Raw genomic sequence first — 20,869 nt, 5'->3', positions numbered from 1 at the left:
ATACGAGCAATAAGTGTCATTGCCTTGCCTTATTTATTATATTCTTTTGAACTGGTTGTCACTGTTATAAAATTGGTTCGTAAGCACTGTCTCACTGGTCTTGTGTTGCATATATTACTTGCTTCATCGGTCTTGTTCTGTTGATATTCCGAGAAAGATTCCCTTGGCGCTAAGTGGCTAACATTGTGTATACATTGTGACCAGGCGAGTGTTTGAAACGCTCTCTCTTCCTGTTGCTACCTTCTGTTGGTGGCCGCCTACCTTATTCCCATCAACAATTACAAACTGGCATCACCAAGATGAGATCAAGTTGCTGTTATTGTTATTCATGTTGGCTGTTATTGTTATGTAATCGCCCCTTTTTGTATCCTCCTTCAGTTGTGCATTTGTGGTTAATTATCATTTCATTCATGGAGTAGCTAGGAAGTTTCTTGAAGTCAACCCATGGTAAATAAGTTCCTCTCATTTTCTCGATGATTTCGATGGTGTTATATACATATATGCTTACAGTATTTCCTACAGTTTATTAAATGCTTTCTACATAATCACTGTTAAATATAGTGATATTTTTTTTTGAGCATCAATACAGACACAAGCGCTCATATACACGTGCATACACTCACCCCTATGAGCACCTCCGAGAAACTGAGCCGGCATATCATCTTGAGATTTACAAAGTCACTATAGGCGCCTTGTCGTCGACGGGAGCGTCTCCTCCCACTGAAAGCGCATCGCCGAAAATCCTGAAACAAATTCAGCAAATAATGCGAGCACCACGATTTGAACCCTGGTGGGTTGGGGATACCACTGTCCATCTAACCATCTCAACCACATGTTGATTCGCTAAATATAGTGATATTGATGACACAGACATACGTGCCTGTGTGTTTGCTTCACCGATCATGCATCTAACTGACATGTTTCGCTCATCTAAGAGACCGGTTCATCGTTCTCTATGATGAATGTGTCTCCACTCTCCAAGTTCCAGACTGGCCTGCTGTTCTGACTTGTTTTGTATACGAGCGATGAATCGTATGTGCCTGCATGTACGCCCCTGTAACCTGCTACTTCAAATCTATCTTAAATCTTGATTTTTTTTTCTTATACCATTTCATTCTCCACCTTGTATTATTTTTCTGAACAAGTTCTTTGGCAAAAAACTGAACGAGTTCTTCTGACATCAAGGAATTCTCCTGTTAAACTGAGTGAAGGATAGAAACTAAACTTGTATTGATTTGAGGTTCAGAGAGTACAATACATAAAGATGAACTTGTATTGTTGCAGGGCAGCAATTGAATACAGAGCACGGTTTTACTTGTTTATAAAGGGGATGAGTCCGTCCTGCTTGCACACACTTAACCAGTGCGTGCAAGCAGGACGGACTTTCAATCCTATAGGGGTTTTCGCATATTATTACTACTACTCCCTGCGCCCTTGTACAATACCACTTCAGAAAATATGTTTCTGAGGTACTTATAGGTAATCCTACCTACATTTATTTAGACTCGCTAATGCCAATGCCTCTTTGGTTTTCTGGGCCCAGGTTTGATGATATTGTGAGAGTGATAAAAGGTCGTTTACTTCGACCAAGAACGGTTTGCTGGTTTCTGATTTTAGAAGGTTTATGGTTGGTTTTCCCTGTTTTAGGAAGCTTCTAGAAGACTCTGTCTGGTTTTTATTCAGTTATATTCCTCAAAACAATTAAGGATTTTTAAAAAAGTTCCAATTTTCAAAACAAATTGTGTATTTTGAAAAAAGGTTCATGTATTCAAAAAATGTTTGTGAAATTGAAAAAAGATCACGAATTCTAAAGATGTTCCTCTTTTTTAAAAAACTTTTCGGAAAATCATAAAATGTTCGCCAATTCAAAATATGTTTGTAGCTCCAACAAACACTCGTGGAACAAATTTTCAAGTATTCACAAAATGTTCATGAATTCAAAAAATGTTGAAGATTTAAAAAAAAGATGAATTCCAAAAAATGTTCGTGAGTTTAAAAAATGTTCATGACTTTTAAAACAATGTTTGAGAGTTTGCAAAAAATGTTCACGTATTTTAAAAAATGTGCACAAATTCAGAAGTTGTTTGTTAATTCAAAAAAATGTGCGCAAAATACAGAAGTTGTTTGTTAATTGAAAAAAATGTCCGTGTTAAAAAATATTTCACAAACTTGGATTTTTGTCTGAATTAAAACGTGGATCATGAATTGCAAAAAATGTTTGCAGGTTTGAAATAAGTTTCACACATTTCAAAAAAAGTGCATGAAATTTGAAAGAAAAAATAAAAAGAAAGAAGGAAAAGAAATGAATGAAAATAAAAGAAGAAATAAAAAAAAGATGGAAAAGGAAAAATCCCGCTAAAAGAAAAATAAAAAATAAATAAATAAACTGGTTTAGGGAAGGTTCTAGAACCTTCCGTAGAACCATGGGGAATAAGCTAGTATGGGCCGGCACATAATTAGGGGGCTATGGCCAGTAGATTTAGGGCTAATTAACACCCCCCCCCAACTGTGCGCTTAGGCTTGAAGCCCAGAAACTTTGCATGTTAAAGTGTTAATAAAGCTCATTTATTAGCTTGTCATCCTCAACTCAATTCAAATCAAATCAACTCAAAAAAAAAAACTTGTCATCCCACACTACGAGTTGGTTTATCTAAAAAAAGAAACCCGGGTAGTTTTGGAAGCTGAGGAGGCCACGAGGGCATTGCTCTATCAATTGTTTCAGCGGTGACGCAACACACACACACGCACATTAGCTTCGCATAGCCGCAAGTTCGATGAGGGCATCTGCACAACTGATCAGCGCCGTTGGCGACGACAGAAGCAACGAGTACCCTTGATTCCATTGTTGAATTATACTGTGCAAGCAACAATACTGATGAATTGATCCCCATCTTTGTGCAGAAAACTAGATACTTCTTTCTTCACATGAAGTTAATTAGGGGTAGCAATTTCTTGTTTTCTTCTCAATAATTGGCGGTACTCTGAATTAGATGCAAAAATGATGGTGCCCATAAAGTTTTTAAAAATCTATTTTTTTTTTGTTTGCGTCAGGAAAGAGCCGACACACTCTGTTGGGCCACGTGGTTTTGGGCCCACGGAACAGAGAGAGGGACGACTTGGCGACGACCCTTTCTGGTGGTGGTCGGTTGTTGTTTACGCGTTGCGGTGAGTGAGCAGAAGATCCATCCCCTTCTCTTCTCACTCCCTCTGCTCTGCTGCCACTCCTCCGTCGTCTTCGTCTCTCGTCGTGTACGCGTCGCCGGCGTCCGAGCCTCACCTCGCCGGCCAGCCGCCAGGGTCACCTCAATCCGCCACTGCAGCGCGGCAGCTCCATCCTGTACTACGCCAGCTAGGTACGTGTACGTGTACGACCACCCCTTGCCCTGCTTCCATCTCTGACTCTCTCTAGTATGACGCCGCCGGCACGTGGTCGACCCGTAGCTCGTTCGGTGCAGCTTTGTGGTTGGGCTCACCTCCACGAAATAATCCACATCCCGCGAGGTACGGCCCTGTCTCCCTCGCTCTCTGCTTCGATCTCCTCGTATGCTATGCCACCGTCGGCGCCGCGCATTGGACTGCGCCGGTAGCTCGTGTGGTCCAGCAATGGTCGGGCTCACCTCCGTGAATCCATTCTCTTTCAGGGTTCAGATCCACGACGCGGTGAAGAGGAAATAATTCACTGTTCACCGTCAGTGCGCTTGGCCAACACTGCGAACAGAGCGAGCTGCCTCTGAGTTGCACGATAATCAGGTATTAACCCATCTCCATGTGTCTCGGACACAACTAAGAATTCAGGTTCCATGGGAGTGATCTGTAGCTAGATGTTCAGTCTACTAATCCATCCTTTTTTTTCTATCAGGTTGTGCATTCAAGAACCTATCCTCCACACACAATGGAGGCCGCTCTCGTCAGCGTGGCGACAGGGGTCCTCAAACCTGTCATAGGGAAGCTGACCGTTCTGCTCGGCAATGAGTACAAGCGTTTCAAAACAGTTCGCAAAGAGATCAAATCCCTCACTAATGAACTTGCTGCCATGGAGGCTTTTCTACTCAAGATGTCGGAGGAGGAGGATCCCGATGTGCAGGATAAAGTTTGGATTAATGAGGTGCGGGAACTGTCCTATGACATGGAGGACGCCATCGACGACTTCATGCAAAGCATCAGCGACAGAGACGAAAAGCCAGATGGCTTCATTGAGAAGATCAAAAACTCACTAGGGAAGTTGGGGAAGATGAAGGCTCGCTGCCGGATCGGCAAGGAGATCCAAGATCTGAAGAAACAAATCAAAGAGGTGGGTGAGAGGAATGCAAGGTACAAGGGTCGTCAGACCTTCACTAGCACAAAAAATGAAACCGTTGACCCTAGAGCTCTTGCTATCTTTGAGCATGCCTCAAATCTCGTTGGGATTGATGGACCCAAGGCTGAGATAATCAAGCTATTGGCACAAGAGGATGTTTGTGCGTCAACGCAACAACAACTAAAGATAATCTCCATCGTTGGATCTGGAGGTATAGGCAAGACAACTCTTGCAAACCAAGTGTATCAAGAACTCAAAGGACAATTCAAGAGACATGCTTTCATATCCGTGTCGCGAAATCCAGACATTATGAATATCCTAAGGGCTATTCTTAGCAAAGTTAGCGGTCAAAGTAATGCTAACACAGAAGCATGGAGTATAGAACAATTGATCAGCAAGATCACCAATTTCCTAGGAGACACAAGGTATTGTTTCTATTAACATTTACTTGTCATCCTTGAATACATAAGAAAGTTGTATAGGCATGACACTAAAATCATACCAATTTTCTTTTATAAAATAGGATCAGCATCTCTACAATTTGATATATACTCCCTCCCTACAGAGCCTAGCAGCATCTCTATAATTTAATAGAGGATGGGAGTAATTTCTAAGATGTTAGAAAATGTGATGGTCAAATATGATCATGTTGATGTCCAAAATGATAAGTAAACTACAATAAAGATCTTGTTAATACAAATCAACAAACTATACTAAGACACCATGTTTTTACTGTTCTGGCATATTATGATCTCCCATAAATAGCTACATTGATTAACTTTGCGTGAAGACTAAACTGTAGTTCCACTACCATCCCTCAGATGTTTACCTAGCTATCTTTTCTTAGTAAGTACCAAAGTATTTGCTTTTCGGACAAACTATTTTTGGTGACACTGAATTTGAGCCAAATTCAAACTTTCTCAAAGTTCGGTTGGATTTTAATCAAATTCAAATGTGAGTTATGGTCATTTGGCAAGTTGCAAACCGAAACAACTAAGATTTCCAATTTTCTAGTGAGTTTGCTGGTGCCCAAATTATTTTTCAAATTGGAAATTTGATCCATGCATGGCTTTCTATGTCTTCATTTTGAATCACTAGATGTTTGGAACCACACCTGTATTCTTGGTTTCTTGCCCACACCCACCCAAAAATTTCATAGGCATGATTGCTTCTCAGCATAACTGGACTTGTACCTCCCTACTTTTTGAGGTCATTCTTTCTGTTTAAGCTGCTGCTTATATATGTGTTCTCCATAATATGCAAGATTACCTTGGACATACATGTATGAGGTATGTCTGCAACACCATTTAAACTGCTGTTTAACATATATCACCTTCTTTAAACTGCTGTTTAACATATGCCACCTTCTTTAAACTGCTGTTTTACATATGTCAGCTTCTTTTGTATATATTTTTGTACGTTGTCAATGAGAAAAAGGTTAACATTGTATGCTCATTATATTGGCAGGTACTTTGTTGTCGTTGATGATATATGGGATGTGAAAACATGGAATGTTATTAAGTGTGCATTCCCCACGACTAGTTCTGGTAGTATAATAATCATCACTACTCGTATTAATGATGTCGCAGATTCATGCCGATCATCCTGTAATGGTCATATTTATAATATAAGGCATCTTGATATGGTGCATTCGAGGCAACTATTCAACAGAAGACTGTTCGATTCCAATGAAGATTGCCCTTCACACCTTAAAAAGGTTTCTGGGGAAATTTTGGAAAAATGTGTTGGTTTACCTTTGGCAATCATTTCGATATCTGGTATGTTGGCTACCACGGAAAGAACAGAGCATCGGTGGAATCAAGTGAAAGATTCAATTGGTCGCGCACTTGAAAGGAATCCTAGCGTCGAAGGAATGATAAAGATATTGTCACTTAGTTACTTTGATCTGCCTCCTCGTCTTAAAACTTGTCTCTTGTATGTGAGTATTTTTCCTGAAGATTCTATAATTGAGAAGAAAGCTCTTATATGGAGATGGATTGCTGAAGGAATCATTCATAAAGATGACATATATACATCATACCAGTTAGGGGAGAGGTGTTTCAATGAGCTCATCAATAGGTGTTTGATCCAAGTTACATGGACAGACGAATATGGTAAGGTGGAGAATTGTCGAGTTCACGACATAATTCTTGATTTCATCATATCCAAGGCCATTGAAGAGAACTTCGTTACTTTTGTTGGTGTCCCTTATATAACTAGTGGGGCGCAACGAAAAGTTCGTCGTCTCTCTCTCCAAGTTGATGAGAAAGAAAAATCTATATCAAAGAAAGGTCTGGTGTTGTCTCATGTCCGCTCAGTAAATGCATTTGGGTGTACCGTGGAAATTCCTTCTCTTGATGAGTTCAGATATTTGCGTGTTTTGGACTTTGAGCTTTGCCGCCAAGTGGAAAACAACCATCTTGCAAATATAGGGAGCTTGTTTCAGTTGAGGCACCTGAACCTGAGCTGGCGGAAGTAAGTGAGCTCCCGGAAGAAATCGGCCGTCTACATTGCTTAGAGATGCTGGACATAAGAGGCACCAAAGTACATGAATTACCAGCAACTATTGTTAATCTTAAGAAATTGGTGGATCTACTTGTTGATACTAGAGTTAAGTTTCCTAATGGAATTGCAAAGATGCAAGCGATGGAGATGTTGGAAGAGGTGGGTGTCTTCAGGCAGCAGTTTAACTTCCTGCAAGAAATTAGACAGCTACAGAATATGAGGAAACTGGTCCTCGATTTTGAAGGAGATCCTGTCACTGTAGATGGAATGGGAAAGGACGAGTGCAATGAAGCTATTGCCTATTCTCTTCGCAATCTAGAGGACTTTATTTCTCTAACTGTTCATGGTGGAAGCTTCTTACAAGTTACAACAGGGACCTGGGTGCCCTGTTCCGCATAGCATCCAGGAACTCTTCATGACCAAGTCCTCACCTCTACCACGGGTTCCGGTATGGGTGAGCTCCCTCGTAAACCTGCAGCAGCTGCACCTTCAAGTAAAAGAGTTCGAGCAGGAAGACCTGTGCATCCTTGGAAGCTTACCCGCCCTGCTCATTCTGGAACTGATAACAGGAGATGTAATGAGAAATAGAAAACTCACAGTAAGCGCTGAAGCTGGCTTCCGATGCTTGAGGAAGTTCTCTTTTGGAATATTTAACTGGATGATGTTTGAAGCGGGATCCATGCCTAAGCTACAAAAACTTGAACTCAGAATTTGGTTATGCAATCGGTTCGACATGATTGTTGCCGCTCGCACTGCCAGTGGTGGTGCTTTTGATTTCGGAATTGGAAACCTTCCATGCCTCATCACAGTCAAATATGCAGCACGTGGCTGCAATGTTTGCATGGCAGCTGCAAAGGCCGCTGTCGAGAGAGCTGCTGGCAGATATCCCAATCGCCCTACTCTACTCTTTCAAAAACTGGATGCAACCTACACCATCACTGACTGTCAATTGTGGAGGTACTACTGTATTCTAATTCCTAATATTGTATTCGTGAAATTTCTCCTAATTAATTTCGTTGTCTCATATGTTCTTTTTGTATGACTTCCCAACGTTCCTTGTAGGGTTAATTGTGAAGGATGGGAAGATATTATAAGAGCAAGTACAATGAGGTACCGTTACCAGGCTGTAAGGAGTAAAGTAATATTTTTATACTTAGTTGAAGGAGAGAGGATAGGAGAAAGAATGTAAGCGGGCTCTCATGCAAGAGCCAGCTGCAAGTAGACGGTCCACGTGCTCCTAGGCATTATGTGAGAGTGGAAGGTATGCCATGTATTAACAAGTAGCACATACTTACAGCATCTCCAATAGACGGTCCAAATGTAAAAAATACCTAACTTTTGGACCGTCTGGGGCAAAAAATGCTGCTCCAACAGACGGTCCATATGTAAAAAAAAATTAGACCGCGGCCTCCTCGTGATGTAAAATACAACACCTCGCGGTGCAAATTTACATCACGAGATGCATCTGGTCCAAATTCGGCGATCGCCCGCCAACGCCCAACCGCCACTTCATTTCATTTCACAGCCGCGCCTGTCCGCCCGCCCGAACACCAGTCAGCCGGAATCCGCCGCCGCCACCGCCCAAATCCCCGCTGTCGTCGCCGCCACCGCCCCAAATCGCCGCACCGCCCTCTGCCGCCATCGCCCCCGTCGCCTTCCTCGCCGAAAGCCGACTCGCAGCCGCCCGGGCGCCGCCGAATTGGGAGGCAGCCGCGGTGGGATTCGGCGCCTCCGGCGGTCCGGCTGCCCATGTAGGCCTCCGCCGGGTCCTTAGGCCGCCGCTGCTCGCTGGCCCGCCCCGTTGCCACCGCCTCCCGGCCCCGCCGCCGCCCCGCACTGACCCTGTCCAGCCGAGCTGCCGTCGCTGCTGGCCCGTGCAGCGTGCCTGTGCCGCTGCTTGTGGTGTTCGCGTCGGCTGCTGCCCGCCTCTATCGCTACTGGCCGGCAAAGGAGCACGTACAAGGGAGCTCGGGCTCCAGCCATGGCGACCATGGACAAGCACGGGAGCGGTGGCAAACGACACCGATCGAAGGGGAAAAAATAGGGGGATTGGGAGAGGAGCTCATCACGGGGAGGATGGCGCGCTCGGGGAGGTCGGGGAGAGCTTGATGGCGACGGATTTGACGAAGGCGGCCGACGTCCCGAGGTTGAAGAAGACGATCAAGGCGATTTTACATCTTCATTTTGGACCATCTATTGGATTTGCTCTTTTGCACCATCAATTTGGACCATCTGCTGGAGTTGAGCTTTTTTTGGAGCTCCAAAACAGACTTTTTGGCGGTCCAAATTTTACATCCGGTTTTGGACCGCCAAATTTTGGACCATCTATTGGAGATGCTCTTATAGCTAATTGTTATACATATTGGCTATAAGGTTATAAGGTTGACTATAGATGACATGTCACTTTCTTATAGCCAACAGTTGGCTATACTATTAACCATGCTCTAAGAGTCTGACAGGTAGAACCCCTCGTCCCTCCCTTGACGCTCCCGCGAGTGCCCGGGGGGAACCCTAGCCGCTACCTCCCCTATCGATATCCCCTCTCTTTGTGCGCCTCCCCACCGCCGCCCAGCGGCGCCGCCGGGCGAAGTCCGGCCGGCAAGGTGTGGCGGCGGGGCCTTCCTTCCCCTCTGCGTTCTAGGCTCCGCTAGCGTGGGTTAGCCACTTGTCGGGAGGCGCTGACTTATGTGGCGGCGCAGCGACCAGGTGGCTTTGGTGGCGCCTCATGGCGTCGTGGCGGCGGCGGGGCAGGCGCTTGTGGTGCGGCAGGTGCGGATCGGGCCTCTCTGGCCAGATCTGGTGGTGCACGCTGGAGGGATGGCGGCGGCGGTGGCCTTAGGTCCGTCCTGACCAGGGGTGCGGGTCGGGGGCGACCTGGGTTGCGGGCGGCCGCCCTTTCCTCGGCAGATGTCTAGTAGGGGTGGCGGCGCAACACCGATGGTCTTGGCGGATGTGCTGACCGATTTCTTGCCAGCTCCGGTGACGGGAAATTGGTGAGCGACATGGATGAGCTTCTCGGCGAGCAGTCTTGGTGGTGGGCGGCGGTCTTCGGGTCTTCTTGCCGGAGGACGAGCTGACGTTGGAAGCCTTGCATGGAGCCGCTTCGACCGCCGCGGCGGGGTGGCACATCGGATGCCCGGTGGGAAGGTTGGTGGGAGGGATGGGTGGCGCCGACACTAGGGCTACTGATGACCCACAAGTATATGGGATCAATTGTAGCTCTTTTCGATAAGTAAGGGTGTCGAACCCAACGAGGAGCAGAAGGAAATGACAAGTGGTTTTCAGCAAGGTAATGTCTGCAAGTGCTGAAACTATAAGTAACAAAGTAGTTTGATAGCAAGATAATTTGTAACGAGCAAGTAACAATAATAGTAACAAAAGTGTAGCAAGGTAACCCAATCCTTTTGAGGCAAAGGACAGGCCAAAATGGTCTCTTGTGATAAGAAAGCATTCTTGGGGGTACATGGGAATTTCATCTAGTCACTTTCACCATGTTGGTTTGATTTATGTTCGCTACTTTGATATGTGGGTGGACCGGTGCTTAGGTGCTGTTCTTACTTGAACAAACCTCCTTCTTATGATTAACCCTCCCGCAAGCATCTGCAACTACGAGAAAAGTATTAAGAATAAATTCTAATCATAGCATTAAATTTTGGATCCAATCGGTCCCTTATGGAATAGCGCATAAACTGAGGTTTAAGCTTTTGTCACTCTCACAACCCATCATCTAATTGCTACTCCACAATGCATTCCCTTAGGCCCAAATATGGTGAAGTGTCATTTAGTCGACGTTCACATGACACCACTAAGGGAATCACAACATACATACTATCAAAATATCGAACACATATCAAGCTCACATGATTACTTGCAACATGATTTCTATCGTGACCTCAAGAACAAAAGTAACTACTCACAAATGATAATCATACTCAAGATCAGAGGAGTAGTAAATAGCATATTGGATCTGAAATATAATCTTCCATCAAATAAACCATATAGTAATCAACTACAAGATGTAATCAATACTACTAGTCACCAACAAGCACCAATCTATAGTTCCGGTAACAAGATTGAACACAAGAGATGAACTAGGGTTTTAAATGAGATGGTGTTGTTGAAGATGTTGATGGAGATAGCCCTCCCCAAGATGGGAGAGTTGTTGGTGATGATGATGACGATGATCCCCCCCGCTCCTCGGGAGGGAAGTTCCCCCTGCGGAATCGCTCCGCCGGAGGGCAAAAGTGCTTCTGCCAAGTTCCGCCTCGAGACGGCGATGCTCCGTCCTGAAAGTCTTCTGCTTATTTTTTTCTAGATCAAAATGACCTATATACCAGAAGATGGACACCGGAGGTGGGCCTGGGTGAGCACAACCCACCAGGGCGCGCCTGGGCTCCCTGACGCACCCAGGTAGATTGTGCCCACCTGGTGGGCCCCTCTGGTAGTTATTTGCCTCAATATTCATCATATATTTGATAAAAATCTCCGTGAAGTTTCAGCTTGTTTGGAGTTGTGTAGAATAGGTGGCCTGATGTAACTTTTCCAGGTCCAGATTTTCAGCTGTCGGAATTCTCCCTCATTGTGTATACCTTGCATATTATGAGAGAAAAGGCATTAAAATTACTCCAAAAAGCATTATTATGGATAAAAACATCATAAATAATAGTAGGAAAACATGATGCAAAATGGACGTATCAACTCTCCCAAGCTTAGACCTTGCTTGTCCTCAAGCGAAAACCAAAATCGAAAAACATGTCCACATGCTTAGAGAGAGAGGTGTCGATAAAAACAAAATACAGACATAGAAGCATCATGTTCATTATTACAACAACAACAAAATTAAACATAAGGCTTTTGTCAGAGAACTTTTATCATATACTTCTCATGAATAAGTAATAGTTCATCACACAATCGAAGTATAAAACAAAAACTCTATTAGAAACAAACAAACTATGTTCTCGATCAACTTTAAAATTACAAGTCATCATCTTTTCAGGAAGGGTCACGTATCGGAGCCTTTAGCCAAGTCCACATACTTAACCATCATATAGTCTTCTATGATTGCTAACACTCACCTCATACACATGAGCAAAACGTTTCAACCGGGCACATAAGAAGATAGGGGCTTATAGTTTCGCCTCCCAACGTATTCACCTCAAGGGTGATGTCAACAATAATAACTCATTCTACCCATATTCAACTGGACATATGTGCCTAGATCTTTCCTCACCACATGATGCTTGTCAAAGGAGAAAATAAAAAGGAATAGAGAGAAAACTTTGACTCTTTGCATAAAAGTAAATACATAAAAGTAAAAGATAGGCCCTTCGCAGAGGGAAGGAAAGGTTGCCATACGCTTATTTGTTTGTATCCTCAACCCCTTAGTGCAAAAGAACGTCACATTGCATTGCCCCTTGTGATAGCGACCTTTATTATGCAGTCCGACGCTTTTATTCTTCACCAGCACAAGTTTGTGCAACACTCAATTTTCTCTTACACTAATGATCTCACACATTTAGAAGCAATTTTTATTGCCTTTTTGCACCGATGACAACTTACTTGAGAGATCTTGCTCAATCCCTAGGTAGGTATGATGAACACTTGAAAAGAAGATTTGGGTTTAAGGGTTTTTGGGTGCACAAGTAGTATCTCTACTTAGTGCGGAATTTTTGGCTAGCAAAGATAGGGGGCAAGCACCACATGTTAAAGGATCCATGACAATATGACTTCTATGTGAATATGAACAAACATAAATCATTAAGTTGTCTTCCTTGTCCAACGTCAACAATTTTAGCATATAGGATAGTATATTTATATGTGAATCTTCTCTTTCCTTATTAATTCTTTCATGAGTTGCATCACTGACTAATGCAATCTCTGATAAAATTTTCTACTTATACTTTTCCTTATGTGGTGCCATCACTTACCATAGGGTTAGTATATGATCTTCTTGATTTATTTCCTTTCTTTTTAATTTATTTCCTTTCTTTTAGTTGCAACAAGAAAGTAAAGAAAGCAAAAACTCAAAGAGGTGGGTGAGAGGAATGCAAGGTACAAGAGTCGCCAGAACGTCTCAAACATCAGAAATGCGGCCGTTGACCCAAGAGCTCTTGCTATATTTGAGCATGCCTCCAAGCTTGTTGGAATCGATGAACCCAAGGCTGAGCTGATCAAATTGTTAACAAAAGAGGATGTTCGTGCTTCAGAGCAACAACAACAACAACTGAAGATAGTCTCCATTGTCGGATCTGGAGGTATGGGCAAAACAACTCTTGCAAACCAAGTGTATAAAGAGCTCAAAGGACAATATGAATGTTGGGCTTTCGTCTCAGTTTCACGAAATCCAGACATGGCCAATATCTTGAGAACCATTCTAAGTGAAGTGGCTAAGAAAGACTATGCTACCACTGAAGCTGGGAATATACAACAACTCATCAGCGAGATCATAGATTTTCTAGCAGACAAAAGGTACATTTTTTCTTTAATATTTTTTCATTTCTACTTGTCATCTTTGAATGTATAAAATAGTTGCTTAGATGTCATAGGAAGATTGTACTAGTAGAATTTGTTAAAAAGTTCCATTTAATTCTATGTTCACAAATCTCCTTCAATACATAGGCACATTGCTACTCCCTTTTATTGTGTAATTATATGGCATAAGTTTGTGTCAGGAGTAGAGCCCCATAACACTACATTTGCTCAGAGTACTAACTTGGCTCACTTTTCTTTCTAATTCTCATTGAGCTCCCTTAACATCCTGATCTGCACTTTACCTCATCACTGATTTTGCAAGTGTGGCATCCATGTTACCCTGATTTTCACATGGAAGTTGTCACACACATTAGTTTTTTCTACCTCCACCTCTTCCTTCTCCGGGTCCTTTGTTTCTTCAGACCAGATGTATCGTGCATTGATACACTCTTCTTCATATCCTCTCTCTTCCCGCCAACCGAACGCCACACTGCTCTATCGAGATCAGCTCCGTTGAGATCCACTAGGCATCAGCCACTATTGTTGCCCTACACGGTCATACATCATTGGCAATGTAGCCATCCAAAATCGAAAAAACTGTAGTTTACTAGGTTAAGTGAGCCTAATTTTTTTAATGGGAAGAATGCCCAAATCAGTAGTCTATGAGGGAAAACACACATTTTATATATATTATATGTAGTTTACTCTGTTTTCATTTTAGATCACTGGATCTTTGGGTCCACACCCAGATCCTTTGCTTTGTTCCTCATGACCACCTGATCGACGCCAACGTATAATTATACATCTTTTTATCCATCTCTTGTCTTTCAACATAATTGTCCAGTCTTGATCTTTTCTGCGGGCATGCCTCTTGTTTAAACAATTGCTTATCCCCCTTGCTCTGTGTAATTCTCCAAACTAACATGGACATGCAGAAGGAATTAAGTATGTAACATATGCCCTTTTAGCACTTGTGTGCTTATCCTTTTCATTTTGTCAATGTTAATGTGTTTCGTTTACTCTTTGTCTGTCTACGTAGCACACTTTACTTTGGAGCTATGCTAATTTGTCCATGTACAGGTACTTTGTTGTTGTTGACGATATATGGGACGTGGATACATGGGATATTATTAAGCGTGCATTCCCCGCTACAAGTTCTACCAGTAGAATAATCACCACCACTCGTATGAACAGCGTCGCTCATTTATGTTGTTCATCATTCAGTAGTCATATTTACAATATAAGGGCTCTTGATATGGTGCACTCAAGACAGTTATTTCACACAAGATTATTTAAGTCGGATGAAGATTGCCCTTCATACCTTCAAGAAATTTCTAAACAGATATTGAAAAAATGCGATGGGTTACCTTTGGCGATCATTGCTATATCTGGTTTGTTGGCTAACACAGAAAAAACAAAAGTTCTATGGAATCAAGTGAAAGATTCAATTGGCCATGCACTTGAAAGGAATCCTAGCGTCGAAGGAATGATGAAGATATTGTCACTTAGTTATTTTGATCTGCCTCCTTATTTAAAAACTTGCCTCTTATACCTGAGCATGTATCTAGAAGATTCTACTATTGAGAAGGAGGACCTGATAAGAAGATGGATTGCTGAAGGATTCATTCATAGAGAAGGCAGACACACCGCATATGAGTTAGGAGAAAGGTGTTTTAATGAACTACTCAATAGGGGTTTGATCCAACCTTGGTTGACAGATATCTTTGGCGAAGTGAAGAGTTGTCGAGTTCATGACACAATTCTTGATTTCATCATATCCAAGTCTATAGAAGAGAACTTTGTTACTATACTTGGGGTTCCCACTCTGACAATTAGGAACCAAAGCAAAGTTGTTCGTCGACTCTGTCTACAGGATGTTGAGGAAGCAAATTCAGCAGTATTGGTAGCAGATCTCGTGTTTTCCCATGTCCGGTCACTTACTATGGTTAGAGGTCTGTTGGAAATCCCTTCTTTGGAAGAGTTCAGACATTTGCGTGTTCTCGACTTGATGGATTGCTTTGGTTTGCACAATCATCATCTTGTAAATATAATGAGGTTATTCCAGCTGAGGTACCTGAACACCCAAAGTCAAAGAATAAGCAAACTCCCAGAACAAATCGGGCGTTTAGGGTGCTTAGAGATTCTGAACCTAAGACACACTCATGTAAGGGAATTACCCGCATCAGTTGTTAATCTCAGAAAATTGATGCATCTACTTGTTCGTGATGATGTAGAATTTCCTGACAGGATTGCGAAGATGCAAGCGCTGGAGACGTTGGAAGATGTGAGGGTCTCCATTCAACCATTAGACTTCCTGTGCGGCCTTGGTCAACTAATGAATTTGAGGAATCTGCGGCTTAACCTGCGGCTGTTGTCTGACAAGGAGGGTACTGATGTGTTTGGGGAATCTGAATCTGCGGCTATTGTCTCCTCCCTGTGTAAGATAGGCACCCAGAATCTCCGCTCCTTGACTATTTTTTATGAAGAGAGCATCCTCTTACATGAGGAATCTTTGTGCCTGCCTACCCTTGAGGACCTTTCTATCTGGTTTTCGGCCTTCCCACATGTTCCGACATGGGTGGGCTCCCTCAGAAACCTCCAACGACTACACCTTGTTCTTTGGGCGTTCAAGCAGGACGATCTCTGCATCCTTGGGGCTTTACCCAGTCTGCTGATTCTGGATCTGGTGGAACAAACAGAGTCAAACGAAAAGCTCATAATCAGTGGTGAAGTTGGGTTCCGATTCTTGAAGATTTTTATTTATGATGCATGTTTTAGACCAGTTGATCTGATGTTTTGGGATCGGGTCCATGCCAAAGCTAGAAAAACTCGAGCTTAATCAGTTTTGCATAGTTGAAGCTAACTCTCTCGGCTTTGGAATTGAGAACCTCCCTTGCCTCACTAGTGTCAAATGTATTAGTGTTCGAGGTGATGATGGCATTGTTGAAGCCGTGAAGACTGTCATGGAGAGAGCAGCCAGCACACATCCCAACCACCCTAGTCTACTCTTTGAGAGACATCAATGGGCACTAGGATACAACAACAGGGGAGTTGCTTCTGCTCGTCGTCCGGCCAGCCGGTTCTGAAGTTTAATAGTGTTTGGCTCGATTCATCTCTCTTTTATGATCCACCACTTCACTGTATTCTCTCCGTCGGATAATAATGTACTTGGATAATGATACAAAATTGTAGAATTGGTTATGACTGCTACTGTACTGCATTTTCTGTAATAATCAGTCATCCGTACGTGTTGATGGTTTAATAGTATCGGGCGACCATTCGTAGTCGTCATTCTCTAGTTGTCATGCTCTTTGGCAAGTCGTCATTCTGTAGCTGTACCGGTAATACATTTCTCCTTTGCTCTTTTATCAACCTGTATGTAGTCGTCGTGCTCTGTTATGAAGCAAGCTTTTGTGCCCCTGTTACGCTCTGCTTCTTCTCAATAGTTCTCTCAACAATTTGGACGTTGTTATATATGTTTGCTTACGGTTGTTTACAGCTTCATATAAGCCTGTCAACTAGTATGTATTACTGTCAATTAAATCTTGGTTTTACAGTTCATCTGGTAATCAATTGCAGTGGTAACCAGATCAGTACTGTATGATTATTGGGCACTTGATTGTTGTGGCTGATCTATGTTGTTGGAATTGGAAACCATCTTGATGCCAGATTGATTCCTGCTGTCAACAATCCCAGTTCAGAGTTCTCATTCAGAAAATGTGTGCTCTTTCTGAATGGGTAAACCGTCTTCAGTTCAGTCTATCCCTCGAGGAGACTGGGCATTTGTACAACAGTTTACCGTCAGATTCAGTACAACTACAAGCACTGTACTGGCGGACGAGACACCTCTTGAGCTTTTTACAGCATCCATGTTGTCATTCAGAAAATGTGTACAAATCTATGTTTCTTCTACTTGGTGTTTCTCCCGGCGTCCCTAAGTGGATGTCGCACGCTTCATTCTCTGTTGGAGATTAGTACATATACTTGAGGTGCCGGCAGTTGTTTAAATATGATGAAGCCATCTTGTTCTTGGTTAGTTATTTGCTTCAGCGAGTTCTTCCACAAACTAGACATCAAGAAAGCTTAGTGTCCCTGTTGTAGTGTCCTGAACTTAAACAATTCATGAGCTCTTCTTGTTTTCTAGACGACTTCCATGATGTTATTTATGCTTCTATTCTTTTCCCTTAAATGTAAGATTGTTATATAGTAGTATTGCTGCTGCCAAAATTTGATGTTACCAATATCCAATTAATTTTGCAGTAGCAGAGGATTATTGCTAGCTAGCTACTCTCCAGATGCTTGAGGACAGCAGATGATTTTTTCTGAGTCCTGCATGATGTTGGAACGGACACACTCTGTTTCATGACTAGGCTGCATGAAGAAGAAGATGATGCAAATGGCGCTGGGCATAAAAAAAAAGCCAAGAACCAGGAATTGACTCCATGCGAGCTTGTAAATTTGTAATTCCGCAAAGGCTGACATGATTAGAGCAGACACAAGGCCATATCCTTTGGCTGACATGTACCGTCGAGGATGCAACGAGACCACATAGGTACCTTGATTCACAAGGTCTATTTTTCAATCTCTGTTCTGTTGCCTCATGTATTCATCATTAGGCTGTATGTATCTTCAGCTCAGGGCAGAATTTCGTGGGGGCTGCAATCTGGAAGGTTCATCCTTGTGTCGGAGGTCGATAGGTGGGTCAATCCATCACAGACTGCAGTGGATGTGTCTTAAGTTTCAGTTGACATGTCGTTTCTGCTTGTTTTTATCTTTATTGTTGCTGAGATGCAAGCAGTGCTGCTGGTTTTGACCATGCAAAGTGCGATGGATCTCCCTTTGTACACATTTGTATGCCATTCAGATCGTGATTTCCCCTTCTTTTTTCTTTTTTTTGCAGTGGGTGATGTTGGAAAGGAGGCACTCACTGTTTCCGGGATGAAGATGACGCTGATGGGCACTCACTGCTTTCGATCTCTTGAGGAGACAATACATTTGTACCAAAGTTTCGCGGTCCTTCAGTAGCAGCAGATTGGCTGCTTGGGTGTCAGCAACATAAAAGTGGGATTTTTCATTTGGCAGTCATTACAACAAAGGGGCTATTTTCTACGTTTTCCTGCTTTGGAAATTAAGAGAGTGAACTATGCAATTATGCATGAACTCGATAAATTACCAACCACACAAAGCATCTATAAACTGAGCACTATAGCCATATATATACGGATAAAGGACTATATCCTTCATTGTGGCCGGAGCTGGGGCGCCGGTCGGAGCTCGGGTTCTACCTACGGATCCGGCGTTTTTGTGCACAACCAGACGAGTGGCTGGCCCAGTGGGCTCCCTGGGAGGGTCAGGAGCTCAGGCCGTGAGCTTTGGCGACAGCAGCATCAATGTGCGGCGGCGAGCAGCTCGAATCCGATCGAGCGCAAGGAAGGCATGAGGGAGGGGTTCGGTGCGGTTGCTCACTGTGATCTCGGGGACGGCTCGGGAAGACGCTGACAGGGGCGGGCGGCGCCGGGGAAGAAGGGGTCGATCCGGTGAGGTAGTCGACGACGTCGCGCCTCCTCGTGGCCGACGGCGACGGCTAAACCGAAGGGGACGAATGGGAGAAGAGAACTAGGGTTTTTCAGGGCGTCGGGGGCGGTCAAGTAGCCTTCCGCTGCTACAGGGAGCGTGGCCGTGTCGTCCATCCCGCGGCGCATCGCGTGCGCGGGCACGGCCGAGCTGACACGGAGGCGAGGAGAACCAGCACCTCCTGGTGGGCTGGGCCATGCACTGTGCACGTAGAGCCCAGACGCACAGTAGTTGATTCCCCCCTTTTTTTTCGTTTTCCTGTTTCTTTATATAATTTTTTCACTCTTTTGTATATTATTTTTTCTGACAAATGAATTTTTTAAACTTTAAATTTGGAACATAAATACTTGGTAATAAATTCCACTCTTCAGGGTCAGCGCGCTCGATCCATACTCAGAGCAGAGTGAGCTAACTCTGAGCTGCCACTAGTGTGCTCTGAGCTTTCAGGGTACGACCAATTGCAACTCGTTCAATGTAACAATGCCTTGGCTAACTTAGATTATTTCTCTTTCCAGTGTCTTGGATTGTTCGAGTGAAGTAGGAAATCTAGCTAGTTGTTTACTCTCAGTTTATTCGACGGCCTCCAAGCAGAATTGACATAGCAAGCACGTTGAAGAAAAACTCCTGTCAGTATGATCCGCCGTCGTTTCTCAGTGCATTAGTGCTTGGGCTTAGTGGATTACATCGATTAATCCATCTATTTCCTGGATGTAGACTGAACTCCACGCAGAATTGAAAGACCTTGCACAGGGTCATGGAGGCAGCTCTTGTGAGTGTGGCGACAGGGGTCCTGGAACTTGTCCTGGGGAAGCTGGGAACTCTGCTCGGCGATGAGTACAAGCGGTTCAAGGGTGTGCGCAAGGAGATCAAGTCTCTCACTCATGAGCTCGCCGCCATGGAGACTTTTCTCCTCAAGATGTCCGAGGTGGAGGATCCTGATGCGCAGGATAAAGTATGGATGAATGAAGTCCGGGAGCTTTCTTATGACATGGAGAATGCCATCGACGACTTCATGCAAAGTGTTGATGACAAAGATGAAAAGCCAGATGGCTTCATTGAGAAAATAAAAAACTCATTGTGGAAATTGGGGATGTTGAACTTCCGCCGTCGGAGTGGCAGAGATATCCAAGATCTGAAGAAACAAATCATTGAGGTGGGTGACAGGAATGGAAGATACAGGACTGGTGTGGCTATCTCCAACTCCAAGAATGCAACTGTTGACCCTCGAGCTCCTGCTATCTTTGAGCATGCCTCAAAATTGGTGGGAATTGACGAACCTAAGACTGAGATAATCAAACTGTTGACTCAAGAGGATGGACGCACTTCTGCAGAAGAGCCATTGAAGATAGTCTTCATTGTTGGATCCGGAGGAACAGGCAAGACAACTCTTGCATACCAAGTGTACCAAGACCTCAAAGGAAAATTTGACTGTTCGGCCTTCCTATCCGTGTCACGAAATCCAGACATGATACATATCATGAGAACTATTCATAGTCAAGTTAGCCATCAAGAATATTCTAAAATGGAAGCAGCAAATGTACAACAAGTTATCATCAATATCAGTAATTTTCTGATTTTTTTTCAAAACTATGTTATTTTTTGTAGCAATTTCGGAAACTACAGCGTATAATGAAAAAAAAACCAAAACTAATAGCCCGTCAGCCAATCTTTGGCCGAAGTAGTACTTTTCGGCCACAACTAGGCCGAAATAGTACTTTTCGGCCATAGCTAGGCTGAAGTAGTACTTTTCGGCCACACTTAGGTCGAAGTAGTACTTTTCGGCCACATTTAGACCGAAATAGACTTTGTGGTCAAGTCTAGGCCGAAAAGTCACTTTTTGGTCAACCCTAGGCCGAAGTTGCATGGCTCATGCTGAATTGTATTTTGTCGCCACCCGTTTCCCGCCCACCCCTTCCCGCCACCCGTTTCCCGCCAACCCCTTCCCGTCATATGTTTCCGCCACCCGTTTCTCGCCAACCCCTCCCCGCCAATCCCTTCCCACCTTATTTTCCCGCCAATCTG

At 43.7% G+C, this 20,869-nt stretch overlaps 2 pseudogenes; both read left to right on the top strand.

The window, feature by feature from the left end:
- Positions 1-3,867: 3,867 nt before the first annotated feature.
- On the top strand, positions 3,868-8,256 carry LOC119318697 (annotated as a pseudogene).
- A 1,231-nt stretch (positions 8,257-9,487) lies between these two features.
- The window catches only part of LOC119316196, a 45,238-nt pseudogene continuing 33,856 nt past the window's right edge, over positions 9,488-20,869 (top strand).

Source organism: Triticum dicoccoides, chromosome 6A, assembly GCF_002162155.2.
Source record: "Triticum dicoccoides isolate Atlit2015 ecotype Zavitan chromosome 6A, WEW_v2.0, whole genome shotgun sequence".
NCBI lineage: Eukaryota > Viridiplantae > Streptophyta > Magnoliopsida > Poales > Poaceae > Triticum > Triticum dicoccoides.
Note: the sequence above shows the minus strand (reverse complement) of the source record. Positions and strands in the feature narration are given on the sequence as shown.